This window comes from Spermophilus citellus, assembly GCF_964194105.1.
Source record: "Spermophilus citellus genome assembly, chromosome: 2".
NCBI classification, from domain to species: Eukaryota; Metazoa; Chordata; class Mammalia; order Rodentia; family Sciuridae; genus Spermophilus; species Spermophilus citellus.
This window is the reverse complement of record NC_138183.1, coordinates 250553518-250568297: the sequence shown is the minus strand read 5'-3', so window position 1 is coordinate 250568297 and position 14780 is coordinate 250553518. Positions and strand designations below refer to the sequence as shown.

General features: G+C 42.8%; 1 long non-coding RNA gene across 1 annotated transcript; it reads right to left on the bottom strand.

Annotated features, from left to right (window-relative positions):
• Positions 1 to 6030: 6030 nt before the first annotated feature.
• Positions 6031 to 13416, bottom strand: LOC308642717. The gene is made up of 2 exons (XR_014020621.1): positions 9949 to 13416; positions 6031 to 9821 (listed from the first exon to the last, which is right to left on the bottom strand). It is a non-coding gene; the product is annotated as an uncharacterized lncRNA (long non-coding RNA).
• Between the last annotated feature and the right edge of the window lie 1364 nt (positions 13417 to 14780).

The window sequence follows — 14780 nt, the reverse complement described above, 5'->3', positions numbered from 1 at the left end:
ATAAAAATATTAAAAAATTCTCTCTCTCTCTCTCTCTCTCTCTCTCTCTCTCTCTCTCTCCTCTCTCACTCTCTCTTTAATAAATAAATAAATAAATATTAAAAATTCTCTCTCTCTCTCTCCTCTCTCTAAAAAAAAAAAAAAAGATCAGTAGAGGGAAGGGTGCAGGGGGTGGGGGAAGGAAGGGAGCAGGGGGTGGGGGAGGGAAGGGAGCAGGGGGTGGGGGAGGGAAGGGGAAGGAGAGGTACTGGGAACTGAATTAGAACAAGATATAGTCCATGATTTTTTTAAATATTTATTTTTTAGTTGTAGTTGGACACAACACCTTTATTTCACTTATTTATTTTTATGTGGTGCTGAGGATCGAACCCAGGGTCTCACACATGCAAGGCGAACGCTCCACTGCTGAGCCACAACCCCAGCCCCCATGATTTTATAATTTTGTCAAAATGGGTTCTACTGTCATGTATAACTAAAAAGAACCAAAAACAAAAAGCAAAAAAACCTAGTTTCCTGGACTGAGGATGTGGCTCAGTGGCAGAGTACTTGCCTGACTTGTATGAGGCCCTGGGTTCCATCCTCAGCACAACAAAACATATTTAAAAATAAAACTAAAAACCAAAAAGCTGACTTCTTTCATAATTATTTTGAAATCCCTCCACATCATTTTATGTATGTAGTAGTTTGTTTGAGATTTAAAATTTCTACTTTTCACTAAGAACAGTGGCGCAGGCCAGTAACCCCAGTGACTCAAGAGGCTGAGACAGGAGAATTGCAAGTTATAGTAAGCCTGGGAAACTCAGTGAGATCCTGTTTCAAAAAAAAAAAAAAAAAAAAAAAAAAGCTTGTGACTCTCTGCTGGGCATGGTGGCACACGCCTGTAATCCCAGTGGCTCAGGATGCTGAGGCAGGAAGATAGAGAGTTCAAAGCCAGCCTCAGCAACAGCGAGGTTCTAAAAAACTCAGTGAGACCCTGTCTCTAAATAAAGTACAAAATATGGCTGGGGATGTGGCTCAGTGGTCCAGTGCACCTGAGGTCAATCCCTGGTACCTGCCCAATATCCACCCCCCAAAAAAACTAAAAGCCTGCCACTCTCCAAAGACACTAAAACAAAAAATAAACATGTATGTCACAAAGGACTTGTATCTAGAACATGTAAAAGCTGTTACAACTCCAAAAAAGATAAACATCCCAATTACAACGTTGGCCAAAAAAAGGAATAGACACTTCATGGAAGAAAATATATAAATGGCAAATATGGGCCTAGGGATGTGGCTCAAGCAGTAGCGCGCTCGCCTGGCATGCGTACGGCCCGGGTTCGATCCTCAGCACCACATACAAAGATGTTATTTTTAGCTGAAAACTAAAAAATAAATATTAAAATTCTCTCTCTCTCTCTCTCTTTCTCTCTATTTAAAAAAAAATAATAAAATAAAATAAAATAAATGGCAAATAAGCACAGGAGAAGATGCTCAGCTCTTTAGTCATTAGGGCAATGTAAATGAAAGCATCAGAAAATCACAATAACCCTGGGCACAGAGGCACATGCCTACAATCCCAGCAACTCAGGAGGCTAAAACTGAAGAATCACAAGTTACAGGCCATCCTGGGAGACTTTGTGGAACCAATCTCAAAAAAAAAAAAATTGAAAAGTGTTGGGCAAGGGGCTGGGGATGTGGCTCAAGCGGTAGCGCGCTCGTCTGGCATGCAGCGCGGCCCGGGTTCGATCCTCAGCACCACATACAAAGAAAGATGTTGTGTCCGCGGATAACTAAAAAATAAATATTAAAAAAAAATTCTCTCTCTCCCCTCACTCTCTCTTTAAAAAAAAATAAAATAAAAATTAAAAATAAAAATTAAAAAAAAAAAAAAAAAAAGAAAAGTGTTGGGCTTGAGCTCAATGTGGTAAAGAGCTTGCCCAGCATGAACAAGATCCTGGGTTCAATTCCCAGAACTAAAAGAAAAAAATTAAAAATTAAAAAATCTTCAGGGGGGCTGGGGATGTGGCTCAAGCGGTAGCGCGCTCGCCTGGCATGCGTGCGGCCCGGGTTCGATCCTCAGCACCACATACCAACAAAGATGTTGTGTCCGCCGAGAACTAAAAAATAAATATTAAAAATTCTCTCTCTCCTCTCTCACTCTCTCTTTAAAAAAAAAAAAAAAATTCTTCAGGGGCTGGGGGATGTGGCTCAAGCGGTAATGCGGTCGCCTGGCGCTGGGTTCGATCCTCAGGACCACATAAAATAAAATAAAGATGTTGTATACACCGAAAAACTGAAAAATAAACATTAAAAATTTCTTTAAAAAAAAAATCTGCAGCTGGCCCTTGGTGTCCCTGTGGGCCTGACAGCTGCGGGAGCTGGAGGTACTGCGCTGTCTCCAGCAGAGCCTGGCCCCTGCTGTTGTAATTGGGTTTAGCCTTCCCCTGCCAGGCAGCGCTCACTGCACATCATCCCTGGTGGCATCTGGGGAGAGCAGTCACTGAAGGACCTTCACTGCTCCATCTCGAGCCCTTGGCACCTCCCCTCCTTGCCTCCACCCCCCAGACCTCACTGGCTGGGCTTGTCTTCATCCTTACTCTTCTGTCCCTTCTCAAAAGGCTGCCTGCCTGGAGTCTGCAGCACTGGCCTGCCCTGTCCTTCACCTGCTCCTGACCCCCCACGTCTCTAGTCACTGTTCCTGTGATGAGTCTTCTGCCCCTGCCCACTGCCTCCACTGCCAAGCCGCCCCTTGATGAGTCTGGGCCAGCCAGAGCGCACGCAACCACTTCTGCCAGTCCACCTTACAAATTCCAGACCCACTCACCTAATGCCAACGTGCATTATGTGTCAAAAGGAACAAAAAATTCCTCATTTCAAAATTCAACAAAACAGTCGTGGATGCTGTTAAAATGCAATATGTCCCTTCAGGTGAACCTGCCACAGAATGACAGTACTTCCTGTTTGAAGAAAAGTAGGTCACCCATTCTCAACCTTCTCTCACCCTGTCTCCCTCGCACCCCAAATAAAGACAAGAAACACTAAAAAAAAAAAAAAAAAGAAAAAAGAAAAAAAAATCACAATAACATACCACTACACATCCACTAAAATAGGTAAAATTCAAGTCTCCATCGAGTAATGGTGAAAATGTACAGTGATTGGAACTTTCCTATGTTGTTGGGAATGCAAAAATGGTACACTTTAGAAGTTCCTTTAAAAAAAAATAAACAATGTTGAGGATTGAACCCAGGGACTTCATGTATGCTTAGGCAAGCTCTCCACCACTGAGTTACACCCCCAGTCTCTGTCAGTTCATTAAAAAAAAAGCATGGGCTGGGGTTGTGGCTCAGTGTTAGTGTTTGCCTAGCACCGTGAGGCCCTGGGTTCGATTCTCGGGTTTTATAAAAGAGAAGCATGCAACCCAATCAAGAAAAGAAAGCATATCTCCACACAGATGTTTTTAAAAATATTTTTATAGTTGTAGATGGCCACAATACCTTTATTTTACTTATTTATTTTTATGTGGTGCTGAGGATCAAACCCAGTTCCTCACAGGTGCGAGGCAAGCGCTCTACCACTGAGCCACGACCCCACACTCTCCACACTGATTTGTACACAAATATTTATAGCAGCTTTATTCATAACTTCCAAAAAACCGGAACCAACTCAAACTTACACTCACAGGTGAATGGATTGAAAAATTATGGAATATCCACACAATGGAATATTACTCAGCAAAATAAATATTTGCTGAACCAAATTATTTTAACGACAGTCCAAGGACTGTGCAATGCCGCATTTATCCACTAGAGGGAAGCAAAGTCCAGTCATTTCCTGTTGGATCCAAATGCCTAAGGCTACTCTTCCTGGCACACAGGGCATTATCGGAGGCCTGGACAGGGGAGGCTATATTTTCAAAGTTTGCCACCTGGTGAGAGCCAGGATCCAGGATCTGACACATGACTTCTTGATTTTCAGTACTTCTGAATCAACAACCCAGGTAGACCCTCCTAAATTTCCCCCTAAACCCTGTTGCCTCCCTTCTCCCTAAATCCTTCCTTTCCCAGTTTCATCCATTTACTAAAACCAGAGATCTGCTGCTAGGTTTATACCAACCAGCCCTTGGCCCCAGGCCTGGGCCTTAAGAGGAAGGGCTTAGAGAGGCTAGGGAATGGTGGAGCTGTTGTTTAAATTCAGGATTATTAAAATGAAATCCAAAAAAGTGAGTGCTCTTTGTATACCAAGAGCAGCACAGAAAAGGACATACCTGGGGTCTGTTTATATTAAAATCAGGCCCTTTGACCTGAGCATAACCTTCTGGGAAATTTTAGCTCTCCCTTCCCTTTTTGCACTCAGATGGTGGATGTGGCTTCTGGGCTAGTACTTTTTTGCCCCTTCCTATGCTCACACTTATCTGTCTACATTTCCAATCCTGGCCAACACTAGGAATCACAGAGCCCTTAGCAAATTCCAAGCTCCTGCTCATACTAATTTGTTCTATAGTGAAGTAAGTCTTTGTTCCTTCAGAGCTGAAGGTTCTGGAAATACAAGGAACTTACTCCAGAAGACCCTGAGGCTGTACACCAGTTCAGAATGGACCCTTATCCAGGACAGGGTGCTATGCGGTGTCTACTTCCACTTCTCCCCTAAATAGGGAGAGCTGGTCCCCCCTCCCATCATATCACCTCAAGGGAAAAGGTCAGAGTTGGTCTGCAAAACTGACGTGTCTGAGCCATTTCTTCTCCTGTGAGGACACTTGACACTGAAAAAAGTGGCAGAGGATCACATATTGGAGACCGATTACAATTCAAATCCAGCAGTTTCCTTAGAGACTAATCAGTTTGCTTTCACCTTTGCCAATGTCAGGCAACAACGGGATTGAACCCAGGTGTGCTCACCCAGAGCTCCACCCTCAGCTCTAGGGTGATAGTCTCTCAAAGTGGTCAGGCTAGGATTACAGGTGTGCACAAATGCACTGGGCAAGGCCTGGCGTAGGCCTAAGGATATGGCCTGTCACCCCTAGTCTACCCTGCCTCTGGGTTGGGAGGGTGCTGGGTTCAACTTCATTTGCCCAACCTCTCCAAGGTGTGGCCAATTTATTGGAATGGGCATTACACTCCAGGACTGGGGTCTGAGCAGCAACAGGAAGGAGCACACCTGAGGGGAAGTTGGAGGTGAAGAGCTAGGAGTGGTGGCACATGCCAATTAACAGCAACTCAGGGGGCTGGGGATGTGGCTCAAGCGGTAGCGTGCTCGCCTGGCATGCGTGCGGCCCGGGTTCGATCCTCAGCACCACATACCAACAAAGATGTGTCCGCCGAGAACTTAAAAAAAATATTAAAAATTCTCTCCCCTCTCACTCTTAAAAAAAAAAACCTCTCCCCGCCCACTCTTAAAAAAAAAAAAAAAACAGCAACTCAGAAGGCTTAGGCCTGAGCAAATTTAAAGCCTGCCCTCAGCAATTTAGCATAGGCCCTAAAAATAAGTTCAATTCCTAGTTAAAAAAATTTAGGTGCAGAGTGGGAGGACCACCACACCTGGGGTACAGGCCAGTCCTCCCACAAACATGCTGTTAGCATCCCAACAGAACAAAATAAATCAGTTTAGGGGAGCAGAACAGAGCCTGAACCACTGCTACTTCACAAAATGTTAATTTATTCCCTTCCCACTACCCTCAACCTTTCATCCTCAAGTCTCTTTCCCTATTTAAATATTATACTGTAATCCCTGCAGTTATTTAACCACAAAATAAATAGCAGTCAAGGCTACCATCACCCATCTTTTCGCACTCAATACATTTGGGGGGGATGCTGGGGATTTAACTCCCAACCGCTACTGTATTTGAGACAAGGTCTCAGTTGCTTAGTGCACCCTCACTTTTGCCAATACTGGCTTTGAACTCGCCATCCTTCCCTTCTGCTTCCACTTCCTGAGGTGCTGCGATTACAGCATTGTGTCACTGCACTGGCTGAACTTTCAGTGTACTTTATACAGATAAGTTATGGCACATTTGAACATAAAAGGCTTATAAACAAAGGAAACACACTGGTATAGAGCTTTTCAATTTTTTTATTTCACAAAATGGGACTTATCCAAGCACTAGATGCAGGATTACCTGAAAAAGACAACAGTTATCAGATACTCACATGAAAACAATCTACAACCCACTCTGACTTCAAACAAAACTATGTATAGGGTTGGGGTTGTGGCTCAGTGGTACAGTGCTTGCCTAGCATGCATGAGGCATAAAGGTATTATGTCCATCTACAACTAAAAAAATACGTCAAAAAAAAAAAAAAAAAGAGCTGAGGCATTCCCACCTTCTGAGACAGCACCTCCTAAAGACAGATATTAAGAATTAAGCAAAGACGCTGCAGGGATTTGAACCCCGTCCTGGAAGCCAGGAGTGCCAACCACCAGCATCTTTTGCTTTTTTTTTTAAGCTAGGGAAAGGCCAAAAAGCAAAACCTGAGAAAACAAAAATTTGTTTTCTCAGGAAAAGAAAAACCTTTTACAACCCTACTGAAGAGCACTGGAGAATCTGCTTCCGCTAAGATGCTAGCTTGGCCAAGTCTGTTATATTCACCTGAAAAAGTCTTAGCAGAGAATTTTTGCAATCCCACCCAGCAGTCCTCTCCACTGCTAAAGCCTATCTTCTTCAGCTGACAAGTCATGTTCCCACCCAATATTACATTCTTGACATTTCTCTATGTACTGGTTTAAGTTGGTTTTAGTCACTAGATAAGTGTACATACATAAAACAGCTATTTCTGTGGTTTTAATATTCTGTTAAAAATTTATAGATTAACGGCCTCTTCTAAAGTAGTGCAACCCACCAGACCTCAGCACCATGGTTACCTTGAAACCGATTATGCAGCATGCCCACAAGGATCCAAGCTACTGGCTGCATCGAGGTGAGGGGTGAAGGGTCTGTGCTAGGCCAAAGGCAGGGGGTGGCGATGTGGCAGAGAAGTCACTTGTGGGGAGACCTTGCTTTAAACAGGTTCTGGAAAAGCTAGGGAAAACTGGTTGCCCGCTTTCCCCCTTTCCCTCCCCTCAAACACCACTTGAGATCTGGGCTTTTTCATAAGCTGCTATAAAAACAGCTATTCAAATATTAAGGTAAGCCCAGGAGCATTCTTCTGGATGCTGCACACCAGAAGGTGTTGAGGCAAGTCCTCATTGCTAATAAAAATTAGGTTGAGGCCAAAACCACTCTTATTGACCTTAGTATAATAGCGCTTTGTTGTCTCTCTTGCCACAGGAAGGCTCCAGTTGTCCTACTTTAAGCCTTCGATGCCTTAGTGAGGGGTACCTGAAAAATCTTAAAAAAAGGCTTAGCGCCCACCTCACCCCTCCACCCCCAAGGCCGACACACAACTTGATCACATGCTACTGACTCCAGCATAAAGCTGAAGTCTGTTCAACACTGAGTCATTTACCCATAACTGATCTTTGTAAAAATAGAAAAAGCTTGTTCACCTGTTGTCCTCAATTTGTCCACTGGTGAAATCAACTGGAAGTTTCTTTTATAGTCTGAAGAATACCATCTGAAAAACTAGTAGTTCCCAATTCCCACATTTAAAATGAAATATTTGATTTGTTTATTTAAAGTAAATAGGCTATTTTTTCCTTACTGAGTCTGGCTTCTCTGGCCCTTCGCATACGTATGTCTGCTGTTCTCAATGTTCCTGTATGTAAGACCAAGGGAAGGGGGAGAGAAACCCACACAAAGACAATGCACTGACGACTACTGAACTGTTCAAAACATTTCCACTTGCCAGTTAAATTTCTTGAAGAGTTGCTTGTTTGAATTTATTCTTGTCACTGATTTTAAGGTGGAATCTGAAAAAGACTAAAGGCTTCAGTGTCCCCCCACCCCCCCTACCAGAAAGAACAAAAAGCATTTTTACCTAAAGCAGCACAGCAAAAGGTACTTGGCTTCAATCACAAACATGGATTACTTAAAGCTGCAGAAATTTCCTCAACACTCAGCCTTTATCACTCATGGATTTTCCTTCAACAATCACTACTCCAAGCATTGGGGAAACACAACTTTTTAATCATACTCCAGTCGTTTCACAATGCATTCTAATAGCAGCAGATCAGAACAGTACTGCATTATTACTTGCCAAAAGAATAGACAGACCTGAGGTCAAGACAACTGCATTTTCGCTGTGTAGTCTGTAAAAAAAGAAGCTAAAACAAGTAAGCCCCATCCCCTCCTCCCTTCCCTCCAAATTCCAGGAAAATTTTGAGTATTCTGATACACTCACTGCAAGGTCTCACACTCACTAGCAGAAGGCAGAGCCAAGCACTCATATGCAAGTCAAAATCCTGAACAGCTTCATGAAGGATGAAATGAAGCCTCTGCAAAGGAAAATTCTTAAAAAACCCACATGCCCCCAATTCCTAGCTGAATTGTGTAAAACATTGGCCAACAATTGATGAGATGATTATAAGCATTTAAAGTTAACATGCAAACTATGGACATGTGGAAAAATTATCTTATTCTAGTTTAATTACTGTCAACTTATAGACAGACCCCCTGGCTATCTGGAAACAAAATGTGTAGTTACCTTTTATTCTGATCTGTATCTCCCACCTGTCTAAAAGGTATTTATTCCTTATTTAAGGGTCTCTATTGTCATGTGCCTGGAATTATTAATTAAATGCTCATCATTTTATGAAGAATAAAATTGGTCTTTCCTGCCTTAAAGTTAAAATTCGGTCTTCCGCTCAATTCTGATCTTGTCCATTAAAGTGTTCGAAGACAAAGTTTCTGAAAGATTAGAGAAGAATACCCCCCAAGATTGCCCCAACACTAACTACAGACAAACAATATTTTATTTAAATAAGGAGACAGCTTTCTAAAAGCATACATTCTCTAATAAAATATTTTATTAATTTATACGATTTAATGGTTTTAGGCACGATATACATTGTAAGGTAACATGGAAATTTTATCAAAATTAACATAGCTGACTCTTCACAGTATATTATGCTATCCCTTTTGGGTTTTATAGATTCAATGTTAAAAATATTTCCTTTGTTTTGTTAAGCATTATGATTAAGGCACTAGTCACTTAAGAGGCTTTTAAGGAATTATGGTGCAAATGCCTCTGAAGTGTACCATCCCATCATGGAAGCCCACAGGCACAAGGCATAATTTAAAAAGGCTAGATGGGAAAATGTCTCACAATCCTGAAATCCCCCTAAGGAAGGGGTCAGGAAAGAGTGCCCGGTTCAACACCTTCTTATAAATAAGCACTTATCCCTAACCATGCAATACTGCAGATGCAAGTTAAACTTATCTGTGAACAGCTGCCTGCTGTTTTCTGCTCCCAGATGAAATGAAGCAACTCTTCTGATAACGGAAGAGAAACCTGTCTGAGGCAAACGAAAGATTGGCACACAGCACAGCCTCCTTTCACATCCACTTGATCCCAACTCAATTATTTCAGCTTCTTTTACTTCAGGAACAAGGTAGTATAATCATTCTCTTTTCTTTCCATTTTATTCTGCTTTTGTAAAAGCAATGTTTTGAGATGGACATTTGATCTTCGTGTTTCTCATCAACTCTTTTGTGAATATAGCTCAATAAGCCATAATTTTAAAATGGTAGATTCCATAAAACTTTAAATTGGTAGCTTTCTCTTTTTTATATGCAGACAATATTTTCATCAGTAGTAAGATCTCAGGGTTATGCTTATTCCCCAATGGAGGTATGACATAATCTTTTCTGCCTTTACTTATCATTCACCAACAAGCTGTTCCCTCTGCATCTAGGCCATCATACTGCCAGGCTTGTTATGACTCAGTGGATGTTATCTGAAAAAAGTCTACAGAAAAAAAAGGTTTCCCCTCCCTCATCAAATGCCCACCCTCTAAGAGACATTTAAGTATCACAATTCTTAATAAGTTATGATTTACAAATAGTTACAAGATACAATTCACAAAATTTCATACCTTTACATCTTGTTTTGCCAAAGGAAAAATTTTTCCTACACTAGAAAAACTTGCTCACACAACTGAAAACAGGATCTTACTTGATAATATAAAAGCTACCATCAGAAGAAATCCCTTCAGGATCATTAAGCCACTTCCTTTGCTCTGAAGTTCCTATAGTAGTATTAAGTTACATTAAATCACCTGAAAAAAATTCCAAAAGAGAACCACACACTACCATCTATATCCAAAATTAAGCTTTAAAAATTCCCCAAGACTGTTGCTATTCGATGTCATTACAATAAGCCAGACCAACCCCCAATCCAACACTTTCCTTCCCCAAGACCTACACAGGGGAACAGATACCATACCATGATTTACTATCCTTGCCGAAATTAATAATGCACTGGTACACCCAGTGAAATCTTCCCAGGATGCCCAATTCCAAAATTGGTGGAAAAAAACTAAATGATTGGGAGTTACTTGCCAACTTGGAAGTAGAGTTCTTTAGTTTTCCATCCTAAGTATTTAAGTTCTCTGGCATGAATTATCTGAAATCATAAACTAAACAATTACCTAACCCCCCCCACCCCAACCACAATAGACCACTGCCAACTAATTGCCAAAAATTTCCCCTCCCCTTTAATGAGTATTTTAAATTACTTTGGAAACTTAACTTCAACATTTGGCCTAGTCAAGCGCTTCTGAAGTTCTCCCGAGTTGACTGATTATGAACCAAAGCTGCACTGTGCTGTACTTTTCAGCTTCAATTGGGAAAACTCTTCCAAGGATAAAAGCTGCTCCAATCCCTGAAGGTGTTCGTGCCAACAGCATAGCAGTACATGCCTTCTCTAACCAGTTTGCCAATAGTACTATAGCATCTGTGGAAAATCTTAGAAAAAAAACATTTGCTCCCCCACCCCCTCTCTTCCCTGTTAAAGACCATCCCCAAATACTTTTCAGTAATAACAAGTTTAAGGGGTTAAAACACTTTAGAAGTCTGATTAATGGGGGAAAGAAAGAGTTAACTACCAGCCATTTCTCCAAAGGACAGCTCCTCCAAACTGAGAGCTACTCGTGGATCTAGTTTCTAGAAATTGTAAACCTGTGGTGTTCTGATTATCCTGATACTGGATTTTCTTTTTTTCTGTTACCTGGAGTCATTTGCCTTTAGGAGTCTAGAAAGACCTAAGGGGAAAAAAACTCAAAAACATTTTGCCATCCCCACCACAAAAAAGAAAAACTACCCCCCCCCAATTAACACCCAGACTCATTTACAAAACTAATTCAGGGTGAGGAACAGGAAAATAAGTCATCTATTCACCAAATACTTAATTGCCAACTAAAAACACAAGCTGCTTGAAAATTTGCAGAAGTTGTATGTTCTGTAAAATTCACTTTTCCTTCACACTGGTGAAAAAAAAAAACTTGCCATCTACCATTTCTGGAGGCCTTGGCAGTCTGCCCTCAAAAGCTTCAGACAAAGATGAGAACATAAGCCTGAAAAAGAAAAACCTATAACACCCGGAAATCGGCCTATATGCATACACACACCCCCACGAAAATCCCTCTCCAGAGGTACAACTCCCCCATTATCATTAGGAAACAAGTAAATAAAGTTACCACGCTCAAGTTACAAAATAAACGACATCGCAGACCGCCCGGACTTTTACCACACCACTCGCTCTCCCCGCAGCCTCGCACACTGCCATGCTGGTCTAGGGCCGGCTAGCTATTCTCCACAATGCATGCTCGCCTCCTCCGCAGTAGTTGACAAGCCAAAGACGCCAGCTAGCTTCAGCACCAAATCGCACCGGCTGCTCCTTCCTCGAATGCCTTCCTAGCTTCACCACAAATCGTTAGGGCTCCTTCCTTCTTCCTAGCTTCCTTCACCAAACCGCACCGGTTCCTGGACTCCTTCCTATCTTCACCACGAACTGCTGCTGCTTGCTCCTCAGTCCTAGCTTCAAACACTGGCTCCTGGAATCCTGTCTTCCTAGGTTCACTGCATCCACTTCTGTGTAGCACCTGGGTCAGCTGCCCATTAACGCTAGTCCTCATAATTTTACAAATCATCTTAGCTCAAAGTCCAATGCAAACACATTATTCTTGATCTTGAAATACTTGAGTAATCAAAGTCCTTTATATTTTTCAAAGCAAACTAAACTACTGGATCTAAAGCCTTTTAAATTCAAGTCTTCCAAAAGCATTCTGCCTTAGTTTTTAGAATTACTTTAGTCCTTTTAGTTTTTTTGATGTGGTTTTAAACCAATTTCCTTCTAGTTTAACGTTTTCTAAACTGGCTCGTCTGCAAATTTGAACACCCTCATCTGAGACTTCTAATTTCTGCACCACCAGAAATTAAAGTTGATGGGCTTTTTGAAAAAAATTACTAATAATTTCCTTGTTCTTCTATTTTATCCAATATTCGACTTCAAACTTCTCTTCTACCTTTTTCTATCTTGAATGTCTGTATCCAATAGTTGTCTTAGCTTCTTGTATTTTCTATCTGAAATACCTTTACTTGACATTTTCAACCATTTTCTATCTTCTAGTTTTCTTCTAAGGTTTGTACATTCACCCTTAGTTGCTTTTTTTCCTAGTTTTCTTTTGCTTCCTATTTTGTGGGTTTAAAATTCTTGTCTTCCTACATCTTCTCTATCTTCCTACATCTTCTCTATCTCTTCTTCACCTTCCTGTACTTGTCTTCAAAGTTTTCCACTTCAAATTTCTAATCTTCTTTCTCCAAATTGCTTTTAACCTATTATCTTCCCATTTTCATGGGTTCTTTTTTTAAAGTAATGCTTTTAAGATTAACTAGGCTTGGAATGACGCAATCTTTCCTCCGCCATGAAGGCATCTTAACCACCTTCAATTTAACCTTTTAAAGCCTTCCAATTATCGCCTATACTGTACTTTTAAATGACTTTTCACCACCTACAGCTTCACTCTTTTAAACGAGGCTTAAATTCTGTTTAAATCGCTTTAATGTTAGTTTACATGGCTGCACTTCAACTAAAGGCTTTTATTAAGGACTCTGCAATCCTCTTTAGGCAACTTCTTTAAATCTTTTTTTTACTCTACTAAGAAGCTTGGTCTCAATCTGCCATGTACAAACACCTTTTTCTTCTTTCTTCCCTTCTCAAGCTTTTAAAGCCTAGTTTCCTCAAAATCTTTTTAAATGGCATTAAAACTACTTTAAGAACTTAACGCTAAGCAGTATTTTAGAAACCTATTCCCTATTTATGTCTGATAAAGTCATCCTAGTCGCTATCTTTTCCTTAAAGATAGAAAAACTTATCTGCCGCCTCCTCAAGCTGTGCTGCCGCCTCCTATGCTCTCTCTGCTCTCGCTGCCTGAAAGCCTGACGCAGAGCGGGGAGAGGCGTATTTATTACCCACTGACAACTCACACAGCCGGAACCAAGTAGCCGTCCGCCACCTTTGTGAGGGAAGGAAAAATAGTTCCTCTGCAGGACTAAAAATAGACTCTGACTTCTAAACTTTCTGGATTTTTCTTTACAATGTATGGAACTTGAATGAAAACTAATACCCAGAAATATTTAAGAACCACTTGCAAGTAGATTTAAGCTTACAATGTAGGCTAATTAAAGAAATGACTATTACATTTAAGTCCTTTATCCAGAAGTTCACAGAAACTCCTATCCCTTGGGACGTCTAAAAATAGCTCTCAAAACAACCTTTCGTGTTTTCTCGGTGCAGTAGGTAGTTTACAGTCCTTTGGAGGAAGGTTGGATTGGGTTTGAAATGGCTGAATCTCCATTTTGTAACTGGGCGTTAGCAAGCAAACGGCAGGAACAAAATGGTTTCTCCCCGAGCCACACCCTGCACCTCGGCGCCGAGCGGACAGCACACGGTTTGACTCATTCGAGAAGCCCCCGGGTTATCTGGGAGTCACGGCATGAAAACACCCACTCGTAGGGACTGCCCCGGGCGGAGGCCTGGGAGGCCGGGCCTGCGGGGGCTCTGTCCCCGTCAACGCCGCCGGACCCCTGCACCTTCCTCCCTAAGCCCGCTTCCCGGCCCCCTTCAGTCGTCCTAAGCCTCCAGCCTCTCACGATTACCCACAGCCACATCGCCACCTTTTCAAAGTCCCCCCGCAGGAGAAGCCGGCCTTGCCTCGAGGAAAGCTAGTCCCGGGACCCCCTTGCTTACAAACCCCTGCTCCTGCGTTGGCGCCGGGGGTGGCTCTACAGATTCTGTACCATCCCCTACTTCGCCCTGAGCTTGCCTTATGCGGGGGAGGGGCGGACAGCAAAAGGAAAGAATTTTTGTAAACCCCAAAGCTTTTTATTGCGGTTTGAGAACTTCTATTTTATTTAAACAGAACTCTCCCTGGAGCTGCTTCAGGGGCTCTTGGAGAGATCTCGGCACCCGTGCAGCTCCCCAACACGAGTTTGCACCCAGTTGCAGCGGACGCGGCGGCAGAACGCTCCGTTTCCAGAATCCTCGGCCTCAGAGGAGGAGGGGGAGGGGAGCGCCCGGAAGCCCAAAGCCAGCTGCGGCCCCTTCCGCAGCGGACAAAGGCCGGGGGAGGGGCTGCAGGCGCGCCGCGCAAGGATACGAGGTCCGTGAGCCGCCCTCCCTTTGTGAGGCGCCGGCACGCGGGCGGGCGCTGCCTGTTCTAACCGGCTCCAGCCGGTCCTGGCCGCGAGCTGCGGCGGTTGACGCAGCGCCTCAGTGCGCAGGCGTGCCCGGGTGGGGGCAGGGCGCAGCGAGGACGAGCCTAGGTTTTGGGGGTCTCGCGCGTGGGCTCTGGTCTTGCCCCGGAGGAGCCTCTCGCTGCCCTTCCTCCTTCCTTTCCTTCCTCTCCCCGTCATTAAAAATGAACAC